We start from the raw sequence: 17403 nt of genomic DNA, 5'->3' as shown, positions 1-17403 counted from the left end.
CGGGTGGAATGCAGCGTGAACCGCATGCGTAACTTCCGGTAATGGAACCAGGAAGTGCGGGCGTCTTTTATCGATCTGAAATCAATTTCCCTAAATACTATGGGTATATTAAGTCCTATATCCTCACAGCGGATCATCCACTTCTCGAAAAATGTCTATGCAGTGACCAAAACGGGTTGAAGCCTAGGATGATCAGCTGCGAGGATCAAAATAAAATATGTAAAGTTGGTGATTTGACTTAATAAATTAGTGGCCCAGCAAAGGGGGATCTATACAGTGCAGCAAACTGGCTTTAGGACTATGCACCAGATAAATCACAGCAGGGAGCAAAGACAGGAAGGGGGGTTTTGAAGGACAGTGGCACCATGTAAATATGCAGCCAGATGCAACATTACTATGTTTGATGTCTCCTGCTGCTCTGATTCTCTACAGGGTGTGTCAGAGCTTGGGACCCGTTGAGGATGTCAGAGAATGGGACCAATGTGGATGCTTGAGCCTGGGATCATTGTGGAAGCTGGAGTCGGGGACCGCTGTGAATGCCAGAGCCTGGGAACTTGCATGGATGCTGGGTCCTGAAACTGCCAGGGATGCTGGGACCTTGAATCACAGTGATGCTGGGACCTGAAACCACTGTGGATGCTGAGACCTGAAAACACTGGCGATGCTGGGACTGGAAATTTTTAATTTCTGCTGCGGGGTACACTGGGCTCCACAAGTCTGGACAATGGGGTGTAGAGTAGGATCTTGATCCGAGGCACCAACAGACTCAAAGCTTTGACTGTTCCCAGAATGCACAGCGCCGCCTCCTATATCACGCCGCCTTCCAGCACAGGAGCTCAGTTTGTCAGTTGGTGCTGCAGTAAGCAGGCACTTAACAGAGGGGCTGCTCCGAGCAGCCCTGAGAAAAGCTTTTTATGAGGTAAAAAGTGAAGACTTCATGGGCAGCAGCGGTGGTAAATGTCTTGTGACATTCTCTGCTGCAGCTCCAGCTCTCCCCAGCGGCGCTGTACACTCCCGAGCCCTGGTTGCCGGGTACCTACAGCGGAGACTCCGGTTTTCTTCACGTTAGACACACACGGCTGGGGCTCTCCAGGATTTCGTGGGCGCGCTTCGGGAGGCAGTAAGTGGGTCCCGCTCGCGGGACCCGGTCTTTATCGCGATCCGGCGCGGTCAGTGGGAGGCAGGCCACGCGCGCTGGACACTGTGGATACATGCGATCCCACTAGATCACCAGGGCATGGGCGCAGGTCGGGTTTTCTCTCTAAACCACTTCTTATATCGCCCACAGTACCCGGTGGTTTTGCCAGCAAGGGGGATAAGGCTTAGACCTGAAGCCCCTCCCCCAGCCCCAGGGCGCCATTTCCCGCAAATGTTCCCGCCCTGGAGCTGCATATCTGTCTTTTCCTCACTCCCAGTCATTGTCTGCGGCGCCATTATCCCTCAGCGCACTGTTTCTGGGACTGCTTGGGCAAATCCTCCTATGTAAAGCCGCCTGGTTGTCAGCGCTGTGCTTTTACATGACACTTAAGTATTCTACCTGCCTTTTTAGTCAGTGATAGTTAAGAAAGAGTGCATTTAGTCAGGGTTTTATAGTACAATTACCCTGTGATATACATCCAGTTCTTACTGTGTACTGTTATATCTATTGTTATATAGCTGTGTAAGCTCGTCCAGTGCAGTATTATTGTCAGTATAATAACCTCTGCATTGTACAAACTGTGACTATTTGTGTGTGCATTTGGTAGCAGAGTGTTGTCCATCTCGTGTCTTTCACTCAACTTGCTAACCCTATATTCTATAGCCTGAGGGGGCTTGGTGCGTCAGGTGTTATCTAATATAGGATTTCCACAAAGATATACTGTATTACGTATTTTTCTCTGTGGTTTGGTCACCATATCTCTCCTTTATCTCTGCTAGTGCTGACTACACTACGCAGGGGTTTGGGATATTGTGCTGCTGATAATTGTACTGTGTTACCTCATACTGCAAGTTATATCATGTCTGCTTCTGAGGGTAATGGTTCTGGGGCGGAACACACTGCTGGTGTTGCTGAAGCCACAGGCACATATGGGGAGAATATAGCAGCTGTGGGCTCTGGTTCTGGGGGCTCCTTGCCCCCCAGTGGGACTGTGGCAACGGAGGCACATACTGACCCTCCGTGGGCCGCTTTTTCCACGCTTCTGCATACGCTAGTTCATAAACTAACACCCCCTATGGGACCCCCAATGCCGGTACAACCGTATGTGGTCCCTGCAGCTAACCCGCCGTGGGCGAATGATTTATCTGCTCAATTGAAGAAGTTGACCCAGTCCTTGACTACTAAAAAGTTTGACCAATGCTCGCCTAAGTCCAAGAGGTCCTCTAAGCGAGCGCTCGTCTCCTCACAATCCACTGCTGTCACTGACACCTCGTCTGATGAGGACGGCACTTACACTGACCCCACAGGTTCTGACTCAGATACGGCTGATGGGGAGGGTAGTTCACATGTGGATGTTCCTGACCTTGTGGAGGCTATTAAGTTAATTCTGCAGATTACGGATGATCCCGAGCCATCCGTGTCTCCTAAAAAACCAGATAGGTTCAAGCATCAGAAGGTGGTTAAACAGGTTTTACCTCACTCTGATCACCTAGTGGATATACGTCAGGAACCCTGGGAAAATCCGGGTATGAAGTTTGTGCCTCAAAAGAAGATGCTGGCTCGCTATCCCCTCGCTCCAGAGCTGTCTAAGAATTGGGTAACACCTCCTCCAGTGGACTCACATGTGGTTAGGATGGTGGTTTCCTCAGCTCTACCTGTCACTACCGTCACATCTCTGAAAGAGCCTACGGATAAATGTGTGGAGGGTTGTCTAAAAGCGATTTACACCCTCACGGGTGCTGCACAAAGGCCTACTATTGCAGCTTCATGGGCTGCTGAGGCTATTGAAGCATGGGCCTTGGAGTTAGAAGCTGAAATCTCCTCTGACCATGCTAGACAATGCTTGTCATATATTGTCACAGCTTCTCGATATATTAACGAGGCGGCTTCTGATGCCGGTATCCTGGCAGCCAAGGCCTCTACTATGTCAGTCCTGGCTCGCCGGATATTGTGGCTGAGATCCTGGTCTGTGGATCTGGACTCTAGAAAAACCCTGGAGGTACTCCCTTTCAAGGGAGATATTCTGTTTGGGGGAGGACTTAAATAAGATAGTGGCTGACTTGGCTACTGCCAAAACTGCCTGTCTACCTAATACCGCTCCTGTGTCGAAGGCTAAAGGTACGTCCTTTTGCCCCTTTCGTCCTTCAGGTAAAGCAAAAGGTCAGGCGTACCTTAAGCAGGCCCGCACTTCCAATCCTGGTAAGCCGAAGCCCAAAAGAGCCTGGGCTGCCCGTCAGCCAGCTACCAAGACAGATAAGCCTGCCGCATGACGGGGCGGGCCTCCGCTTGGGAGATCCCAGGGTCGGGGGCCAGCTTCTAGTGTATACCCAGAAATGGTTGAAGACCACTTCAGATGCTTGGGTACGGGAAGTTGTCACTCGAGATTATGCCATTGCCTTCAAAAACCGACCCCCTCATCGATTTTGCCAGACAGACGTCCGTTTGGACCGGACAAAGGCAAAAACTCTACACTCAGTGGTACAGACCCTCCTGGATACAGGAGTCGTAGTACAGGTGCCTCTTGCTCAGAGGGGCCGGGGGTACTATTCTCCGCTGTTTATAGTCCCGAAACCGAATGGGTCCTCCCGGTCCATTCTCAACCTCAAGGCATTGAACAGGTTTGTGAAGATTTCCAAGTTCCGTATGGAAACCCTTCACTCTATAGTTCTGGCCTTGGAACCTGGGGACTACATGGTCTCCCTGGACATACAGGATGCTTACCTGCATATTCCTATAGCAGTGTCACATCAACAATACCTGAGGTTTGCTATTGGCAACATCCATTACCAGTTTCGGGCGTTACCTTTTGGTTTAACAACGGCTCCGCGAGTCTTTACCAAAGTTATGGCGGTGATGACGGTGGTACTCCGCCGTCAAGGGGTCAGGATACTGCCATATATGGACGACTTGTTAATCCTGGTAAATTCCCCAGATCTTCTCCTGTGTCATCTGGATATGACGGTCCAGTTTCTACAAGCCCAAGGGTGGCTCATCAACTGGAAGAAATCCTCCCTGGTCCCTGCTCAGAGCATGGTGCAAATGGGAGCGCTGTTGGACACTCACAACCAGAGGTTGTTCTTGTATCAGGAGATAGTCCTGAAGCTTCAGGACAGGATTCGTTGCTTCCTTTCTCGTCCGCAAGTGTCGATACATTCGGCAATGCAGGTGCTGGGCCTCATGGTGTCAGCATTCGACATGGTGGAGTATGCTCAATTCCATTCTCGCCCCTTCCAGAAGTTGATTCTAGCCAACTGGGATGGCCTGCCTCACCGGATCAGGTCTCAAATGATCTCATCGACTCCGGAGGTCTGTCTGTCGCTGCTCTGGTGGCTCCAGGACCAACAATAGTGCAGGGGCCGTCCCTTCTGGATATCCAACTGGGTCCTGTTGACAACAGATTCCAGTTTAAGAGGTTGGGGCACGGTGATGGAGCAGCACTCCTTACAGGGTCGGTGGGGAGGAATCTCTCCTCTCGATCAACATTCTGGAGTTGCGGGTGGTCTTCAATGCGTTGAACCTGGCCCAGCATTTAATTCAGAACCGTCCTGTTCAAGTACAGTCGGACAACGCCACCACAGTGGCTTACGTAAATCATCAAGGCTGCACTCGAGGCCGTTTGGCAATGAAGGAAGTCTCACGGATTCTACAGTGGGCAGAACGCCATCTACCAGCAATATCGGCAATATTCATTTTGGGAGTCCTGAATTGGGAAGCAGACTTTCTCAGTCGTCAGGACGTGCATGCCGGCGAGTGGGGCCTCCATCCAGATGTGTTTCAACTCCTCGTGGAAAGGTGGGGTCTTCCAGATGTGGATCTGATGGCGTCTCGACACAATCACAAGGTTCCGGTCTTCGGAGCAAGGACAAGGGATCCTCAAGCAGCATTCGTGGATGCGCTGGCGGTGCCGTGGAGGTTTCGGCTGCCGTACGTGTTCCCTCCGGTGTCACTCCTGCCCAGGGTAGTTCGGAAGTTCAAGCAAGAAAAAGGAAATCTGCTTCTCATAGCTCCGGCGTGGCCCAGACGGCACTGGTTCTCAGACCTGCAAGGCCTGTCGTCAGAGCATCCACTTCTACTTCCACAACACCCAGACCTCCTCGTTCAGGGCCCTTGTGTCTTCCAGGACCTAGCCCGGCTATCTTCGACGGCGTGGCTCTTGAAGCTTCCGTCTTGAGGGCTAAGGGTTTTTCTGAAGAGGTCATTAAAACTATGTTGCGGGCCCGGAAACCGGCTTCTGCTCGGATTTACCATAGGGTCTGGCATTTATACCTTGTTTGGTGCGCATCTAATAATTATGATGCTTCCAAGTTTAGTACAGCCAAACTCTTGGCTTTTCTGCAGCAGGGCCTAGATTTAGGCCTGCATCTGGCCTCCCTCGAGGTTCATATTTCTGCCTTGGCGGTGTGGTTTCAGAGAAAAATTGCGACCTTACCTGATGTGCATACCTTTACTCAGGGTGTGTTGCGTATCCAACCTCCCTATGTCCCGCCTGTGACTCCTTGGGACTTGTCGGTGATTTTGGAGGCATTGCAGGAGCCTCCATTCGAACCTCTTGGTTCAGTTGACCTTAAGTGGCTTTCCCTTAAGGTGGTGTTCTTGCTGCCTATTGCCTCTGCTAGAAGAGTGTCGGATCTGGGTGCCTTGTCTTGTAGTTTCCCATATCTGATTTTTCACCGTGACAGTCCGGTTCTTAGGACTCATCTCGGATATTTACCTACGGTGGTTTCTTCGTTCCACCTTAATCAGGAGATTGTGGTTCCAGCCTTTGTCTCTCCTGATTTGTCTCCCAAAGAGCGGTCTTTGGATGTGGTACGGGCTCTCCGTATCTATGTGAAGAGAACTTCTTCTATTCGAAAATCTGATTCTCTCTTTGTTTTGTTTGGATTTCACAAACGTGGCTGGCCTGCTCACAAGCAGACCCTGGCCAGATGGTTTAGAATGGTGATTGCACATGCTTATGTGAAGGCTGGTCTGTCAGCTGCTGCTCACATTACGGCCCATTCTACTCGGTCTGTTGGACCTTCTTGGGCGGCCCACCGTGGTGCGACCCTTGATCAATTGTGCGAGGCGGCTACGTGGTCCTCCGGGAACACGTTCATAAGGTTCTATGCCTTCGATACTGCCGCTTCCCAGGATGCTTCCTTTGGACGCCGGGTTCTTGTGCCCGCTACAGTGCGTCCCCTCCCATAAGGAACTGCTTTAGGACATCCCCATTGTCCAGACTTGTGGAGCCCAGTGTACCCCGCAGCAGAAAACAAGTTTTATGGTAAGAACTTACCTTTGTTAAAACTCTTTCTGCGAGGTACACTGGGCTCCACAAGGCGCCCACCCTGATGCACTTAGCTTCTTTGGGTTGGTATGGCATTAGCTGCTGACACTTCTCTTGTCATGAGAGTGTGGTGTATGTGGCTACTAACCGTTGTCGTCTCTTTTCCTGCTACTGCATTGGGCTGGTTAACTAAAACTGAGCTCCTGTGCTGGGAGGCGGGGTGATATAGGAGGCGGCGCTGTGCATTCTGGAACAGTCAAAGCTTTGAGTCTGTTGGTGCCTCGGATCAAGATCCTACTCTACACCCCATTGTCCAGACTTGTGGAGCCCAGTGTACCTCGCAGAAAGAGTTTTAACAAAGGTAAGTTCTTACCATAAAACTCGTTTTTCACCTACTTTTGTAGAAATAAAGGGATAATAAATAGGTTCCTTAGTGAGAAATCACCTTGACAACAGGAGCAAGTTAATTAAATAGTTATGCAACACACAATGTGTCTATGTGTGTGTGAGCGCTTGTTTGTTAGGAATCTTACACTGTAAGCTCGGGTTGGGGCTGTAAGACCAGCGGTGGGGATCCCGGAGGTCAGCATACTGACCCCAGGATCCCAACCACAGAATGTTGGCGGGAAGGGGAGGTGAGCGCAACAGGGCCCTTTTTTAGGAATAGTCCCTGTTAGTCGGCATGCCGCCCTTGTGATTGGCCAGAGTAGTCAGATGACCACTGGGACAAAGGCAGTGCCCTAGTCCCCCGGACGACACCGAACCGAGCGATAGAGCTGTGGGGAGGACTTCCGCTTCCACTGCAGCCGCCGGCCGAAAGCCGGGGGAGAGGTGCAGTGGTAAGTGCGGCAGACGCCGCTTCATGACAGTACCCCCTCCTCTAGGAGTGGACACTGGACACTTTCCTGACTTCTGAGGATGCTTGGAGTGAAAGATCTGGACTAGACGAAGTGCAGACATCAGCAACATTCACCTTATTTCTCTCTTCAGGGCCGAAACCCTTCCATTCCACCAGATATTGTAGATTGCTATGATAGTATTGTGAGTTAAGAATCCCTTCAAACTCTGTCCCCGCCTCAGTTTGGACTAGAGTAACCCTTGCGGTATCTTGGTGTAAATGATTTAGAATGAGAGGACGAAGGAGAGAAATGTGAAAGGAATTTGGTATTCAGAAATGAGGTGGCAGACTCAACTTGTAAACAAAAGGATTTAAAATTCACAAGATTGGAAACGAACCAATGAATTTTGGAGCAAACTTCATGGTGGGCACCTTTAGTCTGAGATTGTTAGTGGAAAGCCATACTCGCCAACAATTGACTTCAATCACAAAGCCCCCTTGGAACTTTTTTTTTCATTCAGTTGGCATCTCCAGAAGACTAAATATCTGAGTGTATTCATAATCAGGCATTATCACCAGCTCTTTCATGCTAACTTCCCCCATGTACTCTCCCAAATGAAGTTAGACCTGTATTCGTGGTCCCACCAATATTTATGCTGGATAGGCTGAATTAATGCTATTGAAATTACCATTGTCCCTATGCTCCTTTATCTCTTCCAGACCCTACATATCCATGTCCACCCTACATTTTCAAAGTTCTTCAGTTTCACACCTCGCAATTTATTTGGGCGGGTATTCAACCTCAGGTGTGCCTCTATATTCTCCAAAGACCCACTCAGGGGGGTGGCCTAGGTATACCCAATATTAAGCACTATTACCTTTTTGCGCAGCTTGCTCAATGCATCATCTGTAACAGTTCCGGTTCCTCCAGAGTTTGGGTCCTTTTTGAGGCTGAGGCTCTGGGGCTGCTTTCTTCTGCTTCACTCCTCTGACTCCCTCATGCTCGTCGCCCAAACAGGCTTGTGATCACCTCACTGTCTCCTGTTACTCACAATTTTTGGCCTTTCTCCATCTTCTTCCCCAATCATTCCCCTTAACATTCTTCCCTTATGATTTGACCCACTATGCCACATTCCCCATATTCTCTGACATTCAATCTAAATTTCATATCCCCTCTAAAAACCTTTTGTGGACGGATATTTGATGGAATTTGATTTCTTCAATTCTCCAACTCTCGAGTACTCTGGATCCTAATTTCTTCTTCCTTTGCCCATCCCTGAGGCCTTGTACCATCAAAATAAACTTATTACGTTTATTCCCTCAGCAGCCACCTGTCAGCCGGCGGCTGACTGGATGCAGCTCTCCCCTACCACCACCCTTTCGTCAGTTATTAATAGGCTTTGACTGGTTGATCATATGGAATTCATGACTAGTATTCTTAAATACTCCTCTAAGTCTTGACAATATATAGGTCACCTGATTGTCCTTCTTCAATGCTAGTTCCCTATTCACTTAAGCCTACTTTACTTTCTCTTTTCTCCCCCATCCCCTTTAACAGGTTCTAGTCATGTCATCACTTTCCCCTCCCCCCCACAGAAAAAATGGATCTCACAACACGTCATGATCAGTTTTTTTATTTTTTTTTATTCTGCTATTATCAGATTATGCGCCTTTATTTTTGTATTCCAAGATGTTTGCATGTTCTTCCTGACGAAATGTTCTGTGTTGATCTTCAATAAACATATTGTTTAAATTAATTTAAAAAAATAGAGATCAGAGCTCTGTGGGGGCCATATCATCACTTCCATGACTCCTTGTTCTTCTTTACACTGAAGATAGTTCTTAATGATATTGATATAAAAAGATACAGAAATATATCAAGGGAGTGCTTACAGGATATAGATAAAAAGTAGAAATGTATTGGTTACACCTTACAGATATAACAAAACAATATAGCAACATGCAGCATATTAGTTGACATATAGCTCACAAATAATAATGAATTACTGTGTAAAATATATCTGACACACTCGTCTCTGAAAATGACGTTGAAACTCATAATAGGAATCTGTTTACAGTATGTTCAACTCACTTAGGTCATGATGTACTAAGTAAAAAGTGGCCAAGCCTCCGAAAACTGCTGTTGGAAGTTTGCTGCAATCCCACTATGTATAAAGCTCAAGGAAGGTATAACTTCCTCGAGCTTGTACCCAATAGGCAACACCATCTATACATGACATTTCCTATAGAAGCCTATGAGCTAATTTCCACACAAATGGATCTCAAGAATCCCCAACTGCCCCCAGCTTGCTCATATGGAAGCAGAGAGCTGCTCATGCGCAAAAGGACTCTTGGGGTCATAAACCCGGAAGTTCTCATAATGTTAAGGAGGAGCTATCCTTTACATTTATAGTCAGAATTATTTATGCATATGGGGTTATAAAAACACCAGTATGTATGCGATAAGTGGCGATATGTATCACCTGCACATGTAGCCACGCTCATCGTGGCTATATCTAGACTCGCCCATTGAGAATGTATTCAGTTGGAAATGCCGCAGCTAGGCACGGCCAGGCATGAGTGCGACTATGAGCTTGGCTACATCTGTATATGGTGACGATAACGCTTCACAGTGCATATATCAACGTTTCAGGATAACTGAAGAAAGTGAACACACTGAAACGATATAGCAACCGTGTAGCATTATTTATTGTATCCTGAGTGCCGCACCTCTGCTTTTATATGATTTCCTATTAGTGGGGGCACCAGGTTAAGTTTTTTTTTTTTTACTGGACTGCCAAACTACCAATTTATTAATTTGGATGTCTGCTACTGCTCAGCAGAGCTAATTTTACAATGACAGTAGTGCCATCTAATATTGGGGTATATATTTTATATTGTACACATTTATCACAAAATTTCTTTGTAAACAATATTTGCAGTATTTCTTTCAGGGAATAAACTTTATTACTGATTTTGCATCTGAAACGTGAGTGCTGGTATTTTTCTTTCTCTGTACCTGGGAGAAGTGAGTGTGCATATATATATATATATATATATATATATATATATAACTGTCCCAAATATACAGCGGCACTCAGAGACTCATAATAGGTGAAAAAATGTGCAAAAATTTATTCCATGCTACAAATTGTTCAGGCCAACGTTTCGGGGCACATCTTGTGGTTCACCTTGACAAAGGGGCGGATGTGCCCCGAAACGTTGGCCTGAACAATTTGTAGCATGGAATAAATTTTTGCACATTTTTTCACCTATTATGAGTCTCTGAGTGCCGCTGTTTATTTGGGACAGTTGGATATCGATTACTCACAGAGGGCACCGGAGCAAAGTATTTATGAGAGGTGAGTGCCGGTCCTATACGACACATATATATATATATATATATATATATAAGGAGGGCTATATTCGGCACTCCACCACTATACAAACAACTTGCTCCGGTGCCCTGCTTGCAAATGGCATGTAGTGAAAACGAAAAAAGCCGGCACTTTCAGAGACTCTGTGAAAGAACTTGACACAGCACAGCAGCTATAGTCAACGTTTCAGGGTCTTGATAAAAGGATTTTGTCCTGAAACGTTGACTATAGCTGCTGTGCTGTGTCAAGTTCTTTCATAGAGTCTCTGCATATATATATATATATATATATATATATATATTATAAGGGCACAGTCATGCCCTTATATTAAGGCTGAATCTAACAAATGGAATTCTCCCATAGGGAACTTCTGAAATGGCGGCACGGTGTTTGAGGGGGCTATACCGCAAAAGTGATTGAATGTACTGAGCTGAAATTTGGCATGGACGCATATAATTGTCAGCTGGTGCCAAATGTCAGGGCAAAATAATAAAAAATTAGTAATTGGGAGCAATCTAAAGTTTAAACTGTCAGTTTTTTTTCTGTGGGGGATATTTGGGAAGGCATAACTCAGGGTAGAGGAAGAATTAAGACTGGGGTTTGTTTTATTAGATAGATCTTGTCCCAGTGTAATGCCTTTAGGGGTTAACGTTTTTCAGAAAGTTCGTTTTTTTAGTTTAGTAAAATATGCTCCATTTTGAAGATAGGGCATTTCAAGTTGTTGCTCATGCTCAGTAGCCACCTGCAGGAGGTGTACTCAGAGTAACTTCATAGCATGGGGAATAGTATAGAATCTTGTGGGACACCACATGGCAGTGGCACTGGTGATGATGAGTGAACTCCAGACGAAACTCTCTGTGATCTGCCAGTGAGAAATGATTTGAACCAGCTAAGAACTGTGATGTCCAGTCCACAGACATTTTTCAGGCGCTCAATCAGAGTCCCATGGTCCACGGTATCAAATGCTGCAGAAGGATTAAGACTGAACTGTAACCTCTATCTCTTGCCATCAGAAGATCATTTAACACACACACCAGGGCTGTTTCAGTGCTATGTCTTCTCCTGAATCCTGATTGAAATGGATCATAAATTTCATAGGTTGTCAGGAAGGTTTCCAGTTGATTTGCAACCACTTTCTCAATAATCTTTCCTAGAAAAGGAAGGTTTGATACCGGTCTGTAGTTAGCCATGCAGTCGGGATCTAAATTAGGTTTTTTAAGAAGAGATCTAACAATTGCTGCCTTTAAGGGTTCAGGAAAAATTCCAGTCTGCAGAGAGCACTGATCTATTTTTACAAATACAAGGCCAATTATGTCCATACGCTCTTATTAGGACCTTGGTTGGGGCCGGATCCAGAACACAGGTAGTGGGAAGCAACATTTGGGCAATTTCAGCATAATATTTTTCTTCCATTGAGTCAAAGCTGTTCCAGGGTAACAGGTGGCTTATAGTGGCAGGCTTAGTAGTTTGGCCCTCCTTCGATGGCACTCTGGAGATTCCAGCCCGGATGGTGGATACTTTATCTGCAAAGAAGTTTGCCAATTCATTGCATCTTGCCTCAGAGACGGTTTCATTGGGATGCAGGCATGCTGGCTTGCAAGGCATCTTCACTGTACAGAAAAGCTGAACTGACCTATTGTTTGCTGCTGTGATCTCATATGACAGGAACTCTGATTTCTTACGGATGATTGTGGACTGATATTCTTCATAATGCTTTTTACGTTTTATCTTATCCTCTACCACGTTAGACTTCCTCCATCATCTTTCAAGTCTACGCCCCCTTTTCTTGAGCTCATTTACACTGTTGTCAAACCAAGGAGCTTGACGGTGTGGTTTGCGAGGTCAGATACACACAGGGGCTATAATATCCATTGCAACTGTCACATCCCTATTATAGTATTGGACTAGGGAACAGGGACCTTCACAGGCACCCAATATCGCAGAGAGATCCAGAGTTGCTGCAAGAGCCTGGGGAGTCATGCCCCTCTTTGGACAATACCTGGTCAATTCCATGAGCAAAGATCTAATTTTAGGTATTGAAGTTTGAACCAAATTGAGTGGTGGTATGACCAAGTATCTGGGTTTATTTTTTAGGTCAGAGACTTTTAGCCCAATCTGAAAGACAAGATCAAGACTGTGACCACTTCTATGTGTGGTAGATGGAATGACTGAAAGATGACTCTGGCGACTAGAGAGTAAAAACTCTGGCATAGGGCCAGTCTTTGCTTGCTATGTGCAGCACCATCTTCCCAAAGATATCACTGGGAAGATGGTGCAGCCGCGACGTGGCATCATCGCAGGTATACCAGGGGGGATGTATCAGACCTGGGCCCCCTCCAGTAGCTTGGGACCGGGTAATTTGCATCTCCCCCCCCCCCCCCTCTCGGTACCACTGTATATGTATTGTGATAGGAACACTGGTAAAGTGATAAATGGGAGATTTGTATGTCCCAGGTTTCCAGCCTATGTATTTTAAACCCCCAGGAAATGTCTGTTTTGCTGAACAGGCTTGCAAAGAAGGGACACTTTGTTAAGATAAATGATGGAAAGCAGTTATGGTGGCCAGCTGCTTACTGTTGTAAGATTTCTGTAGTGATAAATTCATGTTTTGCATCTCCACCATCAGGGCCGAAACTAGGGGGGGGCTAGGGGGTCACGCGCCCCGGGCGCTGGAGCGGGGGGGGCGCTAGGCAGGCTGTTTCCACAGCCAAAATTCTTTGAGGGCAGCGGGCACTGTGCGCGATGCGCGATGCTGTCACACGCATCACGCATTGAGGGAGGAGAGGGAGAGAGAACGGAGAGTCTGGCAGGTTTGAACAATGCCGCGCGGGACTGATGAGGGCATGCTGGCTGCAGTCAGTGACAGTGAATGAGTCACTGTCACTCACGCTGCAGCACTGCAGGCTCCTCTGACAGGGGAACGTCCACAGCAGTCTCCGGCAGCCCTGAACAGTGCACACAGCCCTCCCCCATGCCTGGGAACAGGGGGAGGGACACAGTGCAGCAGCGCGGGCTTTGAACGAGGGGGAACTGGAGCCGACCTGTGACAGAGATTTATGAGGTATGTTTCTCTGCCAGACAGCTCCCCCTCTACAACGTGTGTGTGTGTGTGTGTGTGTGTGTCAGTGTGTGTGTGTGTGTGTGTCAGTGAGCATCTGGTCCCTATACAGTGTGTGTGTGTGTGTGTGTGTGTGTGTGTGTGTGTGTGTGTGTGTGTGTGTGTGTGTGTGTGTCAGTGTGCATCTGTTCCGTATACAGTGTGTGTGTGTCTGTTTGTCAGTGTGCATCTGGTCCCTATACAGTGTGTGTGTGTGTGTGTGTGTGTGTGTGTGTGTGTGTGTGTGTGTGTGTCAATGTGCATCTGGTCCGTGTATACAGTGTGTGTGTGTCAGTGTGCATCTGGTCCGTGTATACAGTGTGTGTGTGTCAGTGTGCATCTGTTCCGTGTATACAGTGTGTGTGTGTGTGTGTGTGTGTGTGTGTGTGTGTGTGTGTGTGTTTGTCAGTGTGCATCTGTTCCGTATACAGTGTGTGTGTGTCAGTGTGCATCTGGTCCGTGTATACAGTGTGTGTGTGTCAGTGTGCATCTGTTCCGTGTATACAGTGTGTGTGTGTGTGTGTGTGTGTGTGTGTGTGTGTGTGTGTGCATCTGTTCCGTATACAGTGTGTGTGTGTCAGTGTGCATCTGTTCCATATACAGTGTGTGTGTGTGTGTCTGTTTGTCAGTGTGCATCTGGTCCCTATACAGTGTGTGTGTGTGTCAGTGTGCATCTGGTCCGTGTATACAGTGTGTGTGTGTCAGTGTGCATCTGGTCCGTGTATACAGTGTGTGTGTGTCAGTGTGCATCTGTTCCGTGTATACAGTGTGTGTGTGTTTGTCAGTGTGCATCTGTTCCGTATACAGTGTGTGTGTGTCAGTGTGCATCTGTTCCGTATACAGTGTGTGTGTGTGTCTGTTTGTCAGTGTGCATCTGGTCCCTATACAGTGTGTGTGTGTGTGTGTGTGTGTGTGTGTGTGTGTGTGTGTGTGTGTCAGTGTGCATCTGGTCCGTGTATACAGTGTGTGTGTGTCAGTGTGCATCTGGTCCGTGTATACAGTGTGTGTGTGTGTGTGTCAGTGTGCATCTGTTCCGTATACAGTGTGTGTGTGTTTGTCAGTGTGCATCTGTTCCGTATACAGTGTGTGTGTGTGTGTGTGTGTGTGTGTGTGTGTGTTTGTCAGTGTGCATCTGGTCCCTATACCGTGTGTGTGTGTGTGTGTGTGTGTGTGTGTGTGTGTGTGTGTGTGTGTGTGTGTGTGTGTGTGTGTCAATATGTTCATATACAATCTGTTTTTGTGTCAGTGTGCTCCTGGTGTGTGTGTGTCAGTGTGCCCCCTATATGTAATGTGTATACACGGCTCCTCTGTGCTGTAATGTGCATAAGTATCTCCTCTGTGGTGTAACGTGTGGGATTATATATTTTAATTGTATTTTAATTATAATTGTCTTTTTTTTATTTTAATATTTTATTTTATTTAATTTATGTTTTTTATTTATTTCATTGTTTTTTTGTTTTGTTTTTTGGGGGGGGGGGCGCAAATTTACTGTCTTGCCCCGGGTGACAGCAATCCTAGTTTCGGCCCTGCCACCATACACATTGCTGATGCTAGATATATAACTGTGACTGGACAGACATCAACCTAGCTATACCTTAATCAAGTTTTATACTGTATATTAGTACATGAATGTATTGGAAATATTGGGAAGTAGTTGTATGCATCTACATTACATTTGTACATATATACTTTCATGTAAAAAAAATCGTATTCCTTACAAGTGATTTCAAATTGCAATCTGTGCAAGACAGTGTGCTTGAAATATAAAAGTGTGTGAAGAAATGTATACAGGTATTGAAATTCTAATTTTGTGTCTGCACTTGTCAGTTTCACCCTTGGCATCTCAAGGCCTTCTTCAAATCTGATCAAGTAACACAGTATCCTCAAGCACCTTCTTCAGTGACCGTAGAAGATGTGTCTTCAGTTTACTCTTGTTTTTTCTGTAGAGAGGATGGACGAAGATTTTACTTCTAACTGAAACATCACCACATACCAAATTGCTTCTAGTCATGGTAATGCTTTTCCTTTTCCTTACTAGCAAATGTATTTGCCAGATAAACCAGGCATCACTAAAATGCATTTGGCTTTTAAAAACTGAAGTCTGCATTTATATGAAAGAGAGGTTCAGCTAGATCCATTTTCACAGCAGTTTAGTAAAGAGCAGAACAACAGCAAGTGTAGGTACATAAATCTCACTATATAGCAACATAGGCTAAAGTACTGTCAGCCTTCTCCATGATGTGTTTGTGTAGTCTGGCTCTGTGGTAACTGTGGAGATGGCAAGATGTCTGAAAATTCCCCACTATACTCTTGCTTGTGGTTATATTAGGATATACAATACCTCAAGGAAAGGGCTTCAACAAAACAGATCGGTTTTCCTGTTGTCCACTCAGAAAAATAGAGCAAATTGTCTGTCTATAGAGTATCCACTCACTGTAAAAACAGCAATTACTATGTTTTATGTTCCTGTAGCATGTGTATAAATCCACACAGGAAGGTATAAAGTGTTTCCCCCTTGCATGAGTCTGCAAGACATGTTACATATTTTAAAGGCAGAAAAAAATTCTAACACAACTACAGCCACAAGGCAATTAGCATAGTTATTGTCACTTGTTCAACCAGCTTCAAAATTAATTATTATATATAATCAATCGTGAGGCCGTACTCAGGCATTTTGAATTGAGTACAGCACCTGAAAGTTACTTATCAATGTCTCATAACTTTTATATCATTTTATTAGGATCCTGATGAACTGACATTAAAGTCATGAAAAGATCACAGAGCCGTGTTAAATGTATTCTTGCTGAAATAGGACCCCAGACCAGACTGTGCTCCCCAATCCCTCAATGAAAATATTGTCTCCGAACAGACCACCTTAACCCGCCTGCAATAAAGCCATTTACAAAGAGATCTCAGATCTTTGGGGAAGCCCAATACTTCTACTTACCCTCCTCCTTTTGCTGAAGCACCACTGTCCCTTAATTGACAGTCTCTCGCTGGCAGCGTGTCTCTCTACAAGCACGCTCACTCTGTAGTTTAACCTGATTGGCGATAGCACCAGCCATCCACCAGTGTTTAGATACTCCCACGACTGTGATTGGTGGATGGCCACACCTATGTTTGTGGTAGGAGCATTAGGTCCTACCACTCTGAGAGGTAGAGTGTAATTGCCTATGTCTAGGCCAACTTAAAAATAGTAAATGTGTTGTCTCTGCTTTTTGGAAGAAAGTGTAACTTTTTATCACCACTTCCAGTGAGAGAATTAGAAGTGAGTATAGGGACTGTACATCAGGCACTATAAATTAAAGTGTTGTTCACATTGTACAAATTAAGGGACATATTATCCCACAAAGAATAAATAAAAATGGAGGTCTGAACTTTTAAACAGAATATTCTGCTTTCTATTGTGAGTCAAATAACAGTGAAAAGGGAATGAGTTACTGCTTCTGTGGTCATAGAGAGATATACTAGACACAGACACTCAACTCCGTTTATGCAGTCTAAGTCAGCGGTGGCCATCCCACGGCTCTTGAGCCGCATGTGGCTCTTTCATCCGCCGCATGCGGCTTAGCCGGCTCCTGGCCACCGCTGCCCGGCACATACACTTCTCTCCGGTGCTGTGGGGACATGTATAGCTGCCACTGGGGGCATAGCTAGCACCAGGGGCATAGCTGGCACTGTGGGGAC

The 17403-nt window shown here is 46.2% G+C and overlaps 1 long non-coding RNA gene across 1 annotated transcript in view; it reads left to right on the top strand.

Annotated features, from left to right (window-relative positions):
* Positions 1–17084, top strand: part of LOC134929129 (uncharacterized) — a 235581-nt gene extending 218497 nt beyond the window's left edge. The window contains exons 4-5 of the long non-coding RNA XR_010178307.1: positions 15544–15728; positions 16457–17084. This is a non-coding gene — a long non-coding RNA (uncharacterized LOC134929129). The remainder of the gene's footprint in view (positions 1–15543; positions 15729–16456) is intronic.
* The last annotated feature ends 319 nt before the right edge of the window (positions 17085–17403 follow it).

This window comes from Pseudophryne corroboree, chromosome 5, assembly GCF_028390025.1.
Source record: "Pseudophryne corroboree isolate aPseCor3 chromosome 5, aPseCor3.hap2, whole genome shotgun sequence".
Lineage (NCBI taxonomy): Eukaryota > Metazoa > Chordata > Amphibia > Anura > Myobatrachidae > Pseudophryne > Pseudophryne corroboree.
This window is presented reverse-complemented; position numbering and strand designations above follow the sequence as displayed.